At 41.7% G+C, this 18,719-nt stretch overlaps 1 protein-coding gene across 10 annotated transcripts in view; it reads right to left on the bottom strand.

Annotated features, from left to right (window-relative positions):
* csgalnact2.L (chondroitin sulfate N-acetylgalactosaminyltransferase 2 L homeolog) overlaps positions 1–18,719 on the bottom strand; it is a 52,776-nt gene that overhangs the window by 25,149 nt on the left and 8,908 nt on the right. For 5 of the 10 annotated variants that reach the window (XM_041568937.1, XM_041568936.1, XM_018225537.2 and 2 more), the window contains exon 1: positions 4,144–4,348. The exons of 1 other annotated variant lie outside the window; for it this stretch is intronic. The gene's annotated coding sequence lies outside the window, so the exon portion shown is untranslated. Of the gene's footprint in view, positions 1–64; positions 242–2,731; positions 2,787–4,143; positions 4,349–18,719 lie in introns of those variants that run through there. 4 more of the 10 variants (XM_018225536.2, XM_018225535.2, XM_018225533.2 and 1 more) reach the window with 2 other exon arrangements.

Genomic DNA, 18,719 nt, shown 5'->3' with positions numbered 1-18,719 from the left:
ATTTTTGGCAACTTTTCAATCTCGCACCATGCTGACATCTCTAAATTTGAGGCTAAGCACTTACCTCCTCTAAATTGTGCCCACAGCAATGGAAGAAAGGGGACCATTTATTCACCTTTAAACACTTCAGAGGGTGAGACAATGCTCTAGTATGCAGTGGAGGAGGGTCATGTAAAAGTATATTTTGAAGTCCAGGGATGCACTCTATTCACATAGATCTAAGCCAGAAGTTCAAATACCCCTAAATAATAATAATATTAGTTAAATACTTGCAGCTAGGCATTACTGAATCAGTTCCCTGCCACAATGAGATAGACAGTAAAAGCAACATTATGAGCACCTTATTTTTGGCCAAACAAATATTATTGGGGTGATCCACTCAAGCAAAAAGCTGCAAGTATAAAGAAATTTGTAGGAAACTGCTATGGTTTATACCTAAATACCATGAGTCCCATGGGTACCCATTGCATTTCATTCATCTCACTCTGCAGACACACAAGAGTCATCTATTTTTCCCTCCAGAACTGAAGTTCAAGCACACAAGTAAAATTTCTCACTTTGCTATGTTATTAACCCTCTGTTAGCAGAATGGCAGACTTCGTAGACAGCATAACCTCCACTGGTTCGCCTAAATGTTTGTTCATTATCATTATTAATAAATATTTTTAACACCCCAACATATTTCACAGTGCTGTAACAAACGTCTTAATTATGTGTAATGCAACCCTCAAACCTATGTTTTCACTGCTGTAGACCCAATATAAACAGATGTCTTATGGTTCATGAGAGCTCAATATAATTTAAACATTAAACTAAATGATTGTTTTGCCTCCAATAAGAATGTTAGTGTCTGTGTGTGTGTGGGGGGGGGGTATATTATTTTGTGTTTCAATACTTTGAGAGAGTATAATGAGAGAAATTACATCACTAAACAAGTATTATGGAATTTAGCTTGCCTTTTTTTTTTAATTGAGTATTTATCTGGAACGGCCACCATTTATCAGGCAGGGTCCACCTATTCCGCTGCTCCTGTCCTCCATTCAAAAAAGCACAAAAGATGTATAAACTATGTAATTTTCACAACCATCTTCCACATGGATAATCTGTTATTTTATATATATTCAGTGGATTTTCTTGAAGACTATACAAAATATTCATATTCAATATAACTATTTCATAGAATTGCATGAGGCCTACATACACTCAAGTGTAATCCGTCATAAAGAGCTGAGGTGGATATCAAAAAGGATCTTGGATCACACTGGTCAATGCTGTTATACAGGGAGTTATGTCCTCTATGGTAAAAGCATATTAGACCAAGGAGTTTTATAACCATGGAACTCATAAAAGTCATGGAATTTCCAAGGGAACATCAGTCTTAAATTTCGCAAAAGGTGTACAATATTTCATATTTCCCAAGTTTTAATAAGACATGCAACACAAATTGCATTAATATGCACTGATTTTAACTGATGGCATCACTGAGCTCCTTTCATAACAATACTATTTACAGAATATCCTTGGCTCTTCTGTACTATATGGTGAATAACGTACACCTATTCCTATGCTCTTATCCATCTCATAGAATCCAAGGTACAACAAGGAGTACAAACTTGGTATAATAACCAAGTTATAGCAAGCCATGTAACAAAATTTACACCACTCACACTGATTATAACGGATGACATCACAATGCATATCTAAGGATATAATTTAATGGATATTCACTGCTCTTGTTTATTTTGAGGATAAAAGAGTATCCAAGTGTGACAGGCCGATGACTATTTTATTTCACAAATGTTTTGAAAAAAAATTCTAATAAAAACAAGTTGAAACATATACATTTACTTATTAAATGCAAATTAGACAGATGTCTGTCTTGAAATAGTATTTATTTTTACCTTTCTGTGCTCTGCAGTAGACAACACACACCAGAGGCGATTGGGGCAGTTGGATTATTAAAGCTAAATGCTAATAAAAGTCAAGCAAACCATTGTATGTTACTGTAATAGCCCCCCATTTGTAAGTGTGAGCTGCATGTAAGTCGGGAGTATGTAACTTGAGGACTCCCTGTAATTTTGAGTATTATACAAACTATAAACTGTTTGCATTTAAAGTATAGGATCTGTTATCTGGAAACATGGAAATCTGGAATTACAGAAAGGCAATCTCCCATAGACTCTATTATAATCAAATAATTCACATTTTGAAAAATGATTTCCTTTTTCTGTGTAATAACAAAACAGTATCTTGTTATTGATCCCGAGTAAGATATAATTAATCCTCAATAGAGGCAAAACAATCTTATTGGGTTTATTTAACAGTTAAATGATGTTATAGTACAATGGTCCCCAACCAGTGGCTCACGAGCAACATGTTGCTCTTGAACCCCTTGGATGTTGCTCCCAGTTGCCAGTTTCATTTTCAATTCCTGGCATGGTGGCAAGTTTTAGTTCACTAAAAACACGTGTACTGCCAAATAGAGCCTCCTGTAGGCTGCCAGTCCACATAGGGCAACTGAATAGCCAATCATATCCTTTATTTGGCACCACACAGGAACCTTTTTCATGCTCCCCAACTCTTTTTACATTTGAATGTGGCTCATGGGTGAAAAAAGGTTGGGGAACCCTGTACTAGTAGATAAAGTATGGTGATCCAAACTCAATAAAGACCCCTTATCCGGAAAAGCCCAGGTCCTAAGCATTCTGGATAACAGGTCATGTACATGTACCTGTAGATTTTGATCCTTCCTGAGGAGTACATTAACATTTCAATGCCAACGCAATCTATTATGTGAATGAAATCAAAAGCAAGCAGAAAAAAAGTTATTAGCAACTTCTATGACTGGTTGTAAGAAACACATACTACTTATAATGCATTATTCTTGTCTTTGTGCTCTGATGCTAATCTATGGAAATGAGATCTCAAAATAAACTGAATTAAAATATGATTGTGCAAACTGTTCTTGTAAATTAAACAGAATATATTTGTCACAGTAAAAAAAAAAAAAAGAATCCGGGCACATTTTCATAAATAAACTAGAATGTTTAGTTAAATCAAGGCCAGTCAGTTATGCGTAAAATGAAAAATAAAGTCAGTGTTCTCCAAACAAAGCTGCTCCCTTAAATCTGCACCCCATCTGTGGTGTGGCACGGACTTCATATGCCACTGAGACATAAAACAAGTCCAAAAGCTCGCAGCATACTCCTTAAAGGAATAGCAACACCAAAAAAATGAACGTGTTTTAAAGGAATTCACATATAATATACTGTGAGCATGCACTGGTAAAAGCAATGCGTTTGCTTCAAAAAGACTACTATAGTTTATATAAACAAGCTGCTGTGTAACACCAAGTCAGTCATCAAAACTGGAAATAACCAAGAAAAGACACAGGTTACATAGCAAACAACAGATAAGCCCTATGCAATACAAAGGTGTTTTATCCATCTGTTATGTAACTGTGCCTTTTCTTCTTTTTTTCCAGTTTAAATGGATGCCCCCATGGCTACACAGCAGCTTGTCTATATAAGCCAAAGTAGTCTTTCTGAAGCAAACGCAGTGTTTACCAGTGCATAGCAACAATAAGTTATATTCTAATTACACTTTTAGTTTTAGGTGTTACTGTTCCTTTAAACAGACTTTGTCATGTTACTACCCCAAGTAAAAAAAAGGGATAGATGGAATATGCAGTACTAATTTGACCCATTCAACATTAATAGAAAAAGGCGCCAGTTAAACACAAAAATCACTAACAGAAGTTAAAAAAAAAAATCATCTGCAAAACATCTTGTGTTTTTCTGTTATCGATTATCAGGGCAACAATTTCAATTATGCAGTGCGTGACTGCTACAGATCTCCATGCTTAGTTGGGCTTTATGCTGCCAATTTAAAAGAACAATTGGTAAAACTTGCTCACTGTATATCAGCTCTTCTTTAACTAAAATTCCCAAGAGCCTTTGCCAGCCTTAATCAGGCGACGATTTGACTGAAGCGAAATATAAGTGGCACAAAGCATCTTAATCTTATATAGAGGAAACTGATTGTTGAAGACATTTTTTAAAGTCAGATACAAACAGCAGGGGGGGACATCCTGGGCCCGGTGCGTTTTGGGCGATAAGGGGAACCCGCCTATGATGCACTTACTTTGATTATCAGGCCCCTTGCTGTCAGTGAGCTTCAGCCTTCCGCTGAGGGCAGTCGCTAGGTTGCCTGCATGGTCTTTCCCCAACAATCTCAACACCGCAAGTCTCATCACGCGAGACTGGCGTCACAACTACATGTCAGCGCCGTGACGCCTCACAGAGATGCCTTGTGGGAGTGACGAGTTAGCGTAACAGAGCCGGAATATACCAGGGCAGCGGCTAGTTCCTATCCTAGGAAAGGATTTGACGTCACGGTCATGTGATCCTACCATGTGACCGCTCCAGTTCGGCATACTTATTCGTGAGCTGCAAATTCAAACATGGGAAAGTGGTAATGGGTTCTAGTGGCGGGCTGTGGACCTGCAACTAAATTCCCAGGGTTGCCAACTTGTATTGTAGGTTTAGTACAGGTTGCAACCTCTACCTCAGGTTTTGGGGCAGTTCATTGTCTCTGGGTGTCTGTAGGGATTGAAGGGATCATTGCCTCTGAATTTCTGTGGAGCTGGGTTTTTTTTTTTTTTTTACCATTGCTCTCGCACAATTACGGTGCAACAATGTCAAGATAAAAACGAAAGGCAAGACATACTGACACAGCTATAATGATATTATATTCATTAACCATAAACAAGTATGCTTTTCTGCCATGCACTGAAAGTCTCCCTTAAAGGAAAACTATACCCCCCAAACAATGTAGGTCTCTATAAAAAGATATTGCATAAAACAGCTCATATGTAAAACCCTGCTTCATGTAAATAAACCATTTTCATAAAAATATACTTTTCTAGTAGTATGTGCCATTGGGTAATCATAAATAGAAAATTGCCATTTTAAAAAATAAGGGCCGCCCCCTGGGATCGTAGGATTCACTGTACTCACAAACAAACCAAACATGTTAGGTCACATGAGCCAATTAACAGACAGAGTTGTGTCTTTTGCTTCAACACTTCTTCCTGTAACAGTTAGAGTTGTAGTATTTCTGGTCAGGTGATCTCTGAGGCAGCACAGAGACCATCACGAAATGGTGGCTCAAGGCAAGAGATGTAAAAGGGCAATATTTACTTAAATATATATTCCAGTTTGGTAAGATTCTTTAATATGCCACTTAATATGATATGAACTATCTGTTGCTTAAGTGTTCATTTTGGGGGTATAGTTTTCCTTTAATGGAGAATAATGTAATGGACAACTTGTGAACAATAAATTGTATAGAAACTGTTGCCTTGGTGTTTCATGAGGTGACGGAAAATGTGGAGCGTCAAGTAATAAAAAAATGGGATAACATTCATTAGAGGGACTTCTATTTAAGGAGAGGATCATTGCCCCTAAACCTTTTTAAAGGTCCAGTAACACCAAGTTAGCTTAACACCAACCAACACTTAATACCCATCAAACTTCTATATAAGTCAGGCTAAAGGTGGCCATACACGGGCCGATAAAAGCTGCCGACAGACCAAGTCGGCAGCTTATTGGCCCGTGTATGGGGGCCCCCGACGGGCTTCCCCGATCGAGATCTGGCCGAAAGTCGGCCAGATCTCGATCGGATGGGGTTAAAAATCCCGTCGGATCGCGGCCGCATCTGTTCGTTGATGCGGTCCCGCGATCCGACCGCCCGTTTGGCGAACGCTAGGATCCGATCGTTGGGCCCTAGGGCCCACGATCGGATCAGCCCGATATTGCCCACCTCAAGGTGGGCATATCGGAGGGAGATCCGCTCGTTTGGCGACATCGCCAAACGAGCGGATCTATCCGTGTATGGCCACCTTTACTCTCCGCTTGGTTTTCTTTTTAAATCTTGAGCTTCAATCTGACTTCCAAAGTTTTTGATAACAGAATGGTGAAGGTGAAGGCCACTTGAATTCCTCTGTGTGCTGAACCAGAAGTCAACTTCACATGGATGACTTAAAGCACCTAAGCTTTTTTTTTTTTTTTTAAGCATCTGCAGTTCAAATGTCTGTTTCTCTAGACTGGCCCTCCCTGTCAGTGCAGAACGCCTGGGGTTAAGTATCCACCTCCGGAGGCAGGACAGAAGAATAGAAAAAACGTCAGCTCCACCCTCCATATATATATATATAGCTATGCTCCTCCTGTATCCTGCAGTTTTTTCTTCTGTCCTGCTGGAGGTCAGGACAGTCATTATTTTTTTTTTTTTTCTCTCTTATTATTTTAAATTTCATTTTATTTTCTTATTGTATTTCTTCAGGCAAGGGTAATTCTGTCCATAGACAGTTCCAAATAACCACCAACTACTCTAACAGAAGAGTGTAAGCAGGTGCATTCAGGCGCAGTCAAATCTTCCAGAGATGAATACTGTCTGCCTGCATCAGGGGCACGGTAGGCAGAGAAGGGCGAACTAAACACTGCGCATCTCTGGAACTTTGAGCGATACTCAGACCGCATTCTAACTCTGCATTATAAGGCAAAGTCCCCACGAGTCTTTACACATGGAATAGCAGGCGCGTACACCGCAGCCGCACTTCCGGGTTTGTAATTGGTGCCAAAACGTCATGCGCAGCAGACGCGGCCGCCATTTTGGATTCAGCAGCGGATCGTTTTTAGGGCCACATCCAGGCGAACATTCAGGTTAGAGGCTCTATTAAGAGCACTGCTGATCGCTAGAGTGGGCATTAGGAGGGAATAAGGGGTAAATAACCCGTTTCTCCCTCGGATTAACCGATTGTTTCCCCCTTATCTCTATGTATATTATATATATGCTATAGCACAGGCCTTCACTGCCCTTAGGCATACCAGGCTGAACATGGATGGGATACATTGTGGGTCATTATACTGCATAAAAGCGCTAGGTGGCCATATATATCCTGGTTTTCAGTCACTAAGTAAGTTTATATTCTACCCATACAGATAACACTACTACTATAAGATGGATATAGACACAGCACTTGAGGACATTAGAAAGGACATGTCCAATGCAGCAGCAACACCTAAAACTAGAAAGACAACTGAGCGGAGAGCTCACAACCAAAGCAGAAAATGCAAAATCTGCAAACAAACATTACGGAAAGGGGAACAAGGAACATGCTTGGATTGCTTACAACCACCAATTTCAGCACCAACCTTGTCTCCACAAATACTGTTTCAAGATATACAAGATAGTCCTCATATAGATCAAATGCAAGCTCCAAATCCCTCCACGTCAGCAAATCCTTCCACATCATCCAAACCTCCGGAGTTAAAGCAATTATTTGACTGGATAAAATCTACTATACAATCATCATCCAATCATCAGCCTCCTACCCATAGTAAGAAACGCAAAGCACAATTAACTCTAGACACTGAATCATCAGAGTCAAATGATAACACTGACCAAGAAAGTGAACCAGAACCAGGAGAGCTTTCGATTTGTGAAAGATCATCTGATGAAAAATCAGAAAATCAGTACCGCTCCATTGCAGGCCCAGACATAGCAAAGCGTCTGTTACGTGAAATGTTAGCCACACTTGAAATTAAAGATGAGACCACCACATCAAAAGCTGACAAAGTTCTGGGCGTTCAGCCTCGGAAGTTGAGAGCTTTCCCTGTGTTTAAATCCGTGTCTCAAGTCATCAAAAATGAATGGTCAAGACCAGGTCATCGTTTTGCACTAACTCAGAGGTTCCAAAGTACTTATCCCATACCGGAAGAACAACAAAAGCTGTGGGACAAAGCTCCCAAGGTGGATTCCGCTATTGCCCGCCTCTCCAGAAATACGACACTTCCAACTGAGGAAGCAGCCTTTAAGGAACCCATGGATAAAAAGATAGAGGTCTCCTTGAAGGAGAACGAAAGGCAAAAGTTATACACTAAGTCTTTGGAAAGTTCACATGCCAATGCCTTAAATCGCTATAAGTTTAGCTCACCAATGTGCATATTAAATTAGAGAACTGTCTTTAATGTTCCTAGGTCATTTGGAAGAATGCGGCCGCCATCTTAGGAAAGGAATATAGGCTTCTGCTTTCACTATTGCACATGCGCGAAAAATCACTCCCCTTGACCCAGGCGCGCATCATAGATATTCATGGCCAGAAAACATTAAAAACACTTTGTCCCCTTTGCTGCGCACTTCTAGCGTTTGGCGCTGCCTAGAAGCTCCTGCCTGCATAAATGAGTTGAGTGTCTCCATGGAGATGTGCGTCGTGCAAACTACAGGAGCGTGTTTACAGGGGATGGGATTAGCTTAATTTGCATGCGCGTCATCGTAGAAGTGAAAAAAGCATGCGCAGTGGTATCTATTTTTTCCTAATGCGCTTGAAGGCTGTCTCGGGCAGCCTGTAGAAAGCTTGCTGCGAAAACAGTGACGTCACTGGACTCCTTCACTTTCATTCTCAACAGAGCGCGTTTCCTGCTGCTAGACACCAGGGACAGCAGATTAACTCAGCCCTGTAAGTGCTTCTTCTAACAGCCTTATCAAACAGCTTTAGTTATTTTTTAGCTTTCGTTCTCCTTTGAGGAAGGGTTTCACACATTCTACTGCAATGCTTCGACCAGCAATAGCAGCAGGAGGACTTGCACGCACATCTAGATTCTGGTGTCAGGAACTGCTAAAAAATCACAGGAGGAACTACAGGAAGAACTATATCGTATCAGTTCAGCACTAGCCTTTTTGTCCGATGCCGCAATGGACACAGTGAAACTAGCAGCCAAGGCCAGCATGGACAATGTAGTCGCCAGGAGGGCCCTGTGGTTACGCATTTGTCTGGTGAAACAGCATCCAAAACAAAATTGCTTAATCTACATTTCACGGGAGATACACTTTTTGGACCGGATCTCAAGCAGATCATAACGGAGGTTACGGGAGGGAAGAGCACTTTCCTACCATCTGGAAAGAAAGATAGGTCTGACCAGCAAGGTAGACCATACAATAGGCAATGGGGGTCCCAGGGTCGCTCCTTTCACCCCTTTAGAAACACTTTGTTTCGCCCCAACCAGACAAGTGGAGAAACCAAAAAAGGCAAGCCATCCTGGTCCAACCAATCCAGGCAGACCAGAAAGCCAGGTCCTCCAAAACCAACTTCCACCTGACTCACACAACCCTCGCACAGGAGGAGTAGGAGGTCGTCTTCAGATGTTCTTACCAATCTGGCAGACTCACACTCAGGACAGTTGGGTACTAACTATCATCAAAGAAGGCTATTGAATTCCATTCAACAACCTACCTCCTCACTCATTCAAACGGTCCGCCATTCCAAAAAGCCAACACAAACTTCGGGCTCTCATGTCTATAGTCACAGACTTACTCGATCAAGGAGTCATAACCAAAATTCTTCCTCCAGAGAGGTTCAAAGGTTTTTACTCAAATTTGTTTCTGGTCACAAAAAAAGAGGGAACCTTCCGACCAGTCCTAAATTTGAAACCTCTCAACATCTTCGTGTCCAAGCAAAAATTCCACATGGAATCAATTCGTTCAGTTCTGATGTCAATGACAGAAAACTGTTACATGACAAAAATAGATCTTCGGGACTCCTACTTACATGTCCCCATCAGGGAGCAATCTCAAAAATATTTAAGATTCACGATCCTAGAAGATCATTACCAGTTCAGGGCACTTCCATTCTGACTTTGCACAGCACCAAGGGTGTTCACCAAAATCCTCAGCCCTGTCATGGCACACCTCAGGCGCAGGGGGATTACACTTACCCCATACCTAGACGATCTTCTCATCAGATCCACATCATACGAACAAAGTCAGAAGGACACTCAACTATGCGTCAGCATGCTCCAGCAACACGGCTGGCTCATAAATCACAAAAAGAGCCAACTCATTCCAACTCAACACATTCAATTTTTGGGAATGTGGCTGGACTCCTAATCATAGACAATCTCTCTCACGGAGGAGAAAATTCAAACCATTATTTACACTGCACAACAAGTCTGCAGTCAGCAGACAATAACGACAAAGTGTTGCCTCACATTGTTGGGTTACATGGTAGCAGCCTTGGAGGCACTTCCTTTCGGCAGATTCCACATGAGGGAATTCCAAAATCATTTCCTCAGCTGTTGGAACAAAGACCACTTCGATCTCACACAGCAGATTCCTGTGACCAGTCATGTCAGACAGTCCTTACGATGGTGGACATCACCTCAGAACCTCAACAAGGGGAGATCTTGGGTCCTACACCAGTGGACGGTAGTGACCACTGATGCCAGCCTCAGTGGCTGGGAAGCAACTATTCCACCCCGCAATTGAGTCTGGTCTCCAAGGGAGGCCGACCTACCAATAAATGTGCTAGAAATAAGAGCGATAAGGAATGTTGTCCGACATTGGTCAAACGAGCTACACAACCTACCTCTCAGAATACAATTAGACAATGCCACTGCTGTGGTGTACCTAAACAAACAAGGGGGCACACGCAGCGACAGAGCGATGCGCGAGGTATCTCATATACTCGCATGGGCGGAAATGAATGTTCCAGCCATATCCGCGGTGTTCATACCGGGAGTTCTCAATTGGGAAGCGGACTACCTCAGCCGCCAACGAATAGACCAGGGAGAATGGGCCCTACACCCAGAGGTGTTCGAGGAAATCAAGTCCCGATGGGGCCAAAAAATTGTGTTTTTGGCATCAAAACACAATTTCAAGGTACCTACTTACTGCGCCAGGTCTCAGGATCCGGGAGCAGCGTATGTAGATGCCTTAGTCATTCCTTGGAACTTCAGGAAAGTCTATGCCTTCCCCCCAATACTACCGTTACCAAGGATAATCCAGAAAATCAAAAAAGAGGGTACATTGACTATTCTCATTGCCCCAGATTGGCCGAGGAGAGCGTGGTATTCAGAACTCGTCAAAATGTCAGTAGCTCCTCCTTGGAGACTACCTCTTCGGCCAGACCTTCTCCTTCAGGGTCCAGTCAGACACGAAAACCTGTCCATTTTGCATTTAACGGCCTGGCTATTGAGATATGGAGGTCTAAGGGTTTTTCACAACGGGCCACAGACATTTTCATGAAGACCATGGCAGCCCTTTCCCAGAAAGATCCATGGTTAATCTTGCATCAAGATAGGGCAGTGTTCAGGACAATTCCTTCCTTCACTCCAAAGGTGGTATCTGCTTTCCATATTAATGAAGAGATTAATTTACCATCCCTTTGCCCTAACCCTGCCAATGACAAAGAGAAAGCCCTGCACAAACTAAACGTAGTTAGGGCAATCCGCTATTACTTAGACAGATCAAAGACCTATAGGAAGACAGACGGTTTTCTAGTCACTCATGGGGTCAACAAAGGATCTCCGGCCACAAAACGCACAATAGCTAGATGGCTAGTGGAGACCATAAATTGTGCATATGATCTTAGTAAAAAGTCCAGACCATTTAAGGTTAGAGCACATTCCACTAGAGCCATGAGTACTTCATGGGCTCTATATAATTCAGCTTCCCCAGAACAGATCTGTAAAGCAGCTACTTGGGCCTCATTGTCCACTTTTGCTAAATTTTACAGACTACATGTCTTTCATTCTGCACCTGCAGCCTTTGGTAGAAAAGTTTTACAGGCTGCAGTACAGCAGTAGTAATTTTCCCGCCCTAATTATGGGACAGCTTTTGAACGTCTCCAGGCGTTCTGCACTGACAGGGAGGGCCAGTCTAGAGAATGAGGGATTTTACTTACCGAAAAATCTTTTTCTAGATGGCCCGAACTGTCAGTGCAGTTAGCCCCACCCTTCTGATAATGCTACACAGGTGCATGGTTCAAGTGTAGTTTTTTAGTTGTTCACGTTATGTTGTGTATATTCTTGTCTGTTGCATGCATCTCCTCTGTTTATTCCTAACTAAGCTGACAAACAAAACTGCAGGATACAGGAGGAGCATAGCTATATATATGGAGGGTGGAGCTGAAGTTTTTTCTATTCTTCTGTCCTGCCTCTGGAGGTGGATACTTAACCCCAGGCGTTCTGCACTGACAGTTCGGGCCATCTAGAAAAAGATTTTTCGGTAAGTAAAATCCCTCTTTCTTTTCCTTCAGACAGCTTTCGGGGTAATATTGTGAGCATATATATTAAAGGAACAGTTCAGTGTAAAATTAAAACACTGGGTAAATAGATAGACTGTGCAAAATAAAAAAAATTTTCAATATAGTTAGCCAAAAATGTAATGTATAAAGGCTGGAGTGATTGGATGTCGAACAGAATAGAACAGAACCCAACTTCCTGCTTTTCATCTCTCCAACTCTGAGTTAAAGTGGCCAAACACAGCCAGATTAAAGCTGTTGATATGGACATTTTATCTGCCCGTGTGTGGGGACTCCCAACGGGTCCCCCCAATCGATATCAGGCCAAAAATCGGGCAGATATAGATTGAGCAAGTTTTATTTTTTTTTTTTTATATACAGGATCACATCGGCTAGTTTATGCGGTTCTGTGACCCGTCGGCGCCCATTCACAGAATTGTAATCTGATCGTTCGGCCCTAGGGTCGAATGTTTGGATTAATCTGATATCGCCCAGCCGTTAGTGGGCATATCGGGTTAAGATTCGCTCGTTTGGCAACCTCTAATAGTGTATGGCCACCTTTAGTCAGTGACTCTCTCTGGACATGTGCTTCAATGAGTGCTTCAGAACAGACCCCTGCAACTGTCACTGTGAGCAGAAAAACCTCTGTACTTATGTGTCTCTCAAAAGCTCACTGAGAGCTGCTAACACTGGGGAGGGGGTACAGCAGGGGCAGGGCCCTGAGACAGTAATCCCGGTGGGCCCCGGACCCCCAGCCCGACCCTGACAACATATGTAAGGGCACAGCCTGCCGCTAGACATGTAAAGTCAAATTTGGTAATAACTAAACTGGTATGCAAGAATATGATAGAAAAAAATGTTATTTCAGATACTGGAGCATACAACTACCAGCATCTTCCCTGCTAGTGCAGAAATATGTGGAAGTGCCACAACAGGATCAAACTTTGTTTTATATGTGACATTTGGTACTAAAGTTACACTTCCTATGCTAAATGCAGAACCCCCTGTACCCCCTCAGTGGGGGCCCCCGTTACTGCCTCAGAGATCTCTGTATGTCTCTAGCCATTGCTAAACTAGCCAGCTGTCCCCATGATAACTAGTAGCTGAGCTGTAGTTCAGTTACAGACAGAGATCTAAGCACGGCGGTCATTAAATGGGGACGGGGGGGTCCAGTCAGGGGTCCCAGGAGATCTGATGGGGGCCCTGGTTCTAAAGCTACTTATGTTTATAGTTTATTAGTGTTGTTTCAGAATGTGCAAGTTTGATATGTATGCAATTTGATATGTATGCTCTGATTGGCTGAAAGCCACAAGGAAGGTGATTTAACGACTCAGGTACAGATGACCGTTATTTCATTTCTGGATTCAGAGGTAAGTGCAGCAGATCCATACACGGGGAACAGGGGGGCATATTTAGATGATACAAAGGGCAATTTCGGGTGTTTTGTCACCCATCATTTATAGTAGCTTGGGTAGTGGGGCCATCGCTCCCAAAATTGCCCCACTGCCTACCAATCTAATTGCTAGGGAGCTGCTTGTCATGAAACTGTTCCAAATGGCATCTGTGTGACAAGCAGGAATGGGGGGGGGGTAATTTAAGGCAACTTGGCATTACATTCATGCAATAAAGACACTATGATTGTATAAGATACATTGTGCTCTCTGGGTATTACTTTCTAAATGAGAAATTTCTGCAGTTGTACAGGGGAACTGCAGCCGGTTGAGAGGCACTGAACATATATTCAAATGAACTCAGTATTAATTGGATACAGATACCTAGATATTACACTTATACAGGGTATCACCTGAAAATGGGTTTCTGATGCCAGCCCTGACCCCCAATCAACTAACACATGTGGGTGTCAAAGTGCCTAAAATCTCCCCATATGCCATCTCTAATGGGAGTGAGACCATAAAAACTTATAGTTCTAAGGCAATGGGTGTTTGGTTTACTTTTTGACATTACTTTTTGAAGCATTAGACAATTTTTTCTGCCTCTGCTGTAAATGCCAACAGTCATTTGCCAACTGTCATTTTCCAACGGTCACACTCATCCTAGCAACAGTCAGTGGCCTCAGCACTAGAGTGGGTGACAGTTCAGAGAGGCTTAAGTAGAAAGACAAGTAGCACAAATCAGAAGAATAAATGTCTGCCCTTAGGATTCCTGTCATTATGGGTGCAGGGGCACTGATCAGAACACAGCTGGTTATGGGAAGCAGGCACACTCGGTACATGCAGGGGGAAAGGGAAACCAATAGGAATATGGAGATGACCTGTCCCAGCTAACTTGAAAGCCTTAAAAGCATGTCTTTTCTTACCCACCTCAACACCAACACTTCTATTGAACCAAAAAGCTTTTGCTTTGCAACGACGATCAATGTAACAGCTCCCCTAGTGGTAATAAATACATATTGTTTTGCTTATTGTGCCTATGGGAAGAAATTGTCACTTTCATTATTACTGGGGATTAAACACAAACTGCTGGAAACCGTAATGTTTTCTTGTTTCTTACATTTCTCTAGGGCTCACAGTGGATCTACAGGAAGGAGGAGAGGATCTGTAAGATCACTGATTCAGAGAGCATGAGGAAGGACATCATTGGCGAAATAAAATGGACAAGCTATGATTATTGTATAGATAGAGACAGCCTGGAATTAACGAGGTGATGGAAAATCAGATATATGGCTGAGGTCCTGCAGGAAAAGATGAAGGCCAAAGCCCAACGGAAATCCCTCTACAAACAACTAGAGGAGATAAACTGGGCAATTTTCAGGAAGAACATGGAAACATGTCCAGGTACAGTATCTAATGAATATATTTGTTCAATTATTACTATTTTGTAATAGGGCTGATGTATTGAAACTGTTGCAATGCTGTGATTTTGTGAAAAACAACTACAAAAAGAACATATAAATCCTGCGCAGCTGAAACCTATTGAGATGCCATAGAAACTAATAGGAAGTGTATCTTCATAATTTTGGCAAGGAATTGGGATTGGTATCAAATGGATTGAAAATGCAGAGAAACCTGCGATTTGTAACTTGTCCCATAATCACAGAGGGAAATGGTACATTCGCATTTAGTAATGTTAATTTGTATAACTGCCATATTTCTGATTAAAATCCCCCAAAATGTTATAGAATTTCTACAGAGATATCACTTGCTAAGGTAAAACCCTTGGGTACAAGTTTAACGTTATTTTGTTTGGTTTTGCAGAGAGCCCACCAGCCACCAGCACCGTCGTAGATTACACTGTACCACGTATTGATGCATCTCTGTGTAGGTGATCTTCATGACACAGAGGTGAGTGAGCCATTCTCAATTCCACCAGCGGTGCCTCCACTCCAATACACCAGGATTCCACCAGTGGTGCTCCCCCTTACACCTAAAATATGGTTCCATAGACAGGAGCATCCTTAGGCCACTTGGTAGACCCTGCATTTTCAATCCATCCCTCAAACTGCAGAAGCCGGGTCTGCAGGCTGCCTGGGGTCCAATGGAATGACGAGGAATGCAGGGTTCACTTTGTAGCTTAATGGTGCTCATGTATATGCAGCCATATTCCCTTCTATTTCCATTCCCTCCATCACAATTCCAACCACAGTGTCCCTTCTTTCCCCCTAAATATGGTTCCATAGACAGCAGCACCTTTAAGCCACTCGGTAGACCCTGCATTCCTGTCCACTCCATCCTTCAGACTGCAGAAGCCAGGTCTATAGTCTGCCTGGGGTCCAATAGAATGGAATGTAGTGTTCACCTTGTAGCTTAAAGGTGCTCATGTGTATGTTGCTATATTCACTTCTGTTTCCCTCACCCTGCTTCCCTTGAATTAATTTGGCGCATTGATACTGGGAGCAAATCCGATCGCCGTTAAGGGGTCAGGAAGGAAATTTTCCCTGTAGTAAGCAGATTGTCCAGAGCTTGCCAAAGGTTTTTTGCCTTCCTCTGGATAAAATAGCGCGATTTATCTGATTATCATCAATAAAACTGTGACTTACACAGATTTAACATCAAGTTGCTTTGTGTGTGTCTTTATTTTGGGTATTGGTCACATTTGGGAGGGGTAACATATAGATGGGGTGAGTGGGATGAGAATGGAACAAATAAGAAACACTAAAAAGTTAAAGAAGAATGAAAGTGAAATCTACTCATGTTCTTGTTTTATGAGAAACCCAATCAGTGGAAACCAAGTGAGCTTCAAAGCAAGAAATAGTATTCTGTTCTGTTAAACATGCAGTCAATCCAGTCTTTATACATTACATTTTTGGCTAACTAACCATATTAGAAACAATTCCTTTAAGCTCAGCATAGCAGAGGAATTCAAGCTGCCGCCACCTTTCTGCTATGTAGCACTTTGGAAGTCAGATTCAAACTCAAGATTAAAAAAAAAATATATATAATAAACCTCACCTAGTACTGTAGCTATTTGAGGATGAATTAAGTGTTAAAAAATTTTGGTGTTACTGTTCTTTTTAAGTTAAGTTCTGTCATCCCAGTATCTTTACTATAGAGACTTGACAGGGCTGGTAAACACTTGTAGGCTTCAGCTACATTTATATGCAAAATGTATTTCAATAAGTGGGGAGAAGTTATTGTGGAAAGGGTTATTACACAGGACAGGATATGGTTAAAACTTAGCTGCACAAGGGAGATGAAGGCAATTTATAGACTAAGAAAACTGAAGGGAAAGGATAAAGTAAATGTATGTATGCACTTTGTGGAGAACGTGAGATAGCATGATATCTTTTCCCTCCTATAAGTGTAATGGAACACCAAAGGTTTTGTTGAGCAAAATGTTTGTCAATTCATTCTTATGGGAACAGCTTGCAAGTGGTAGCTAATGCAATAATGTATTTACAGGCACAAGCAATTTCTACAGAAATAAATTGGGTGGGGTTGCAATTTGGAGTGGTTTGGTGTATGTTCACAGCACTGAAAACACTCAAGCTGCAAAATGCTGGGTCCATAAAAAGGGTACACATCAATGACTGTTCCATTAAAAGAGGCTAGTATGTGTATAGGATATATTTTATTCTTTAGGCTAATCAAAAGGCAGAAGAATTTGTTGCAATTTCCCATTGACTTAAATTGGAAGCTTGTGGTCTAGAGCACTACCAAACGTGTTCTTCACACTGCTGCTACTTCATCTACTTACCTAAGAGAGCTGCAAACATGGGAAAGTGGCTCATCTTATAGGCCAAACTGCTTGGCAATTTCCTGCATTAGAAACTGTTTGGTGGTAAAATTCTTCCCATTCCAACTGAGTTTGAGGGTATGGGAGCTGTAGTATGAAGGGATTTTACAGAGCTTTTACTCCAGTCATGAGCAATAAGTCCATGAAAACTATTCTCATGAAAGAAGGATACTACCTCCAGGTGATGGTCCTCCAAGATCTGTGAACTGCTCATATTAGAGTCATCCTGATAGGTTTCCCTGTCTCCAGCTGTAGTCTGCCTTCTCTATGCTACCTGTATGTGCCATACTCTGCCTGCCCTATGCCTCCTATGTGTGCAATTCTCTGCTTTCCCTATGCTCCCTGTGTGTGCCATACACTGCCTGCCCTATGCTCCATGTATGTGCCATACTCTGCCTGTCCTATGCTCCTTGTGTGTGCCATACTCTGTCTTCCATATGCTCCCTGTGTGTGTGCCATACTCTGCCTGCTCTATGCCTACTGTGTGTGCCATACTCTGCCTGCCCTATGTGTGTCGGAGCTGTGTGTCATACTCTTCTTGTAATGTTCCGACCCTAAAACCCAAGTACAACTACCACAGATATGGAGAAATGTTTTGTGCAACAAAGTATGCCCTTGTATTTCAAAGTCTTGTAAGTCTAGTGATTGTGAATCACACTTGGGGTTGTTTGCCTTAAAGGGGTTGTTCACCTTTAAGTTAACTTTTAGTATATCATAGAATAGCTTATTCTAAGCAACTTTTCAACTGGCCTTTATTTTTTATAGTTTTTGAATTATTTGCCTTCTTCTTCTGACCCTTTACAGCTTTCAAATTTGGTCACTGACCCCACGTAAAAACAAATGCTCTGCAAGACTACACATTTATAGTTATTGCCACTTTTTATTACTCATCTTTCTATTCAGGTCTCTCCTATGCATATTCCAGTCTCTTCTTCCTGGAACCTAGGGTTTTCCTGATAATTGATCTTTCCGTAATTTGGATCTTCATACCTTAATTCAGGGGTCCCCAACCTTTTTTACTCGTAAGCCACATTCAAATGTAAAAATAGTTAGGGAGCAACACAAGCATGAAAAAGTCCGTTGGGTGCCAAATAAGGACTGTGATTAGCTATTTGGTAGCCACTATGTGAACTGACAGCCTACAGGAGGCTCTACTTGTCTCTATACTTCGTTTTTGAGCAATTAAAACTTGCCAGGAATTAAAAAATAAGCCCCTGCTTTGAGGCTACTGGGAGCAACATCCAAGGGGTTGGAGAGCAACATGTTGCTCATGAGCTACTGGTTGGGGATCACTGCCTTAAGTCTACTAGAAAATCATGTAGACATTGAATAAACCTAATAGGCTGGTTTTGCTTCAAATAAGGATTCATTATATCTTTGTTTGCATCAAGTACAAGGTACTTTTTATTATTACAGAGAAAAATTAAATTATATTTAAAAATGTGGA

The sequence above is a fragment of the Xenopus laevis genome, chromosome 7L, assembly GCF_017654675.1.
Source record: "Xenopus laevis strain J_2021 chromosome 7L, Xenopus_laevis_v10.1, whole genome shotgun sequence".
Taxonomy (NCBI): Eukaryota; Metazoa; Chordata; class Amphibia; order Anura; family Pipidae; genus Xenopus; species Xenopus laevis.
This window is presented reverse-complemented; position numbering and strand designations above follow the sequence as displayed.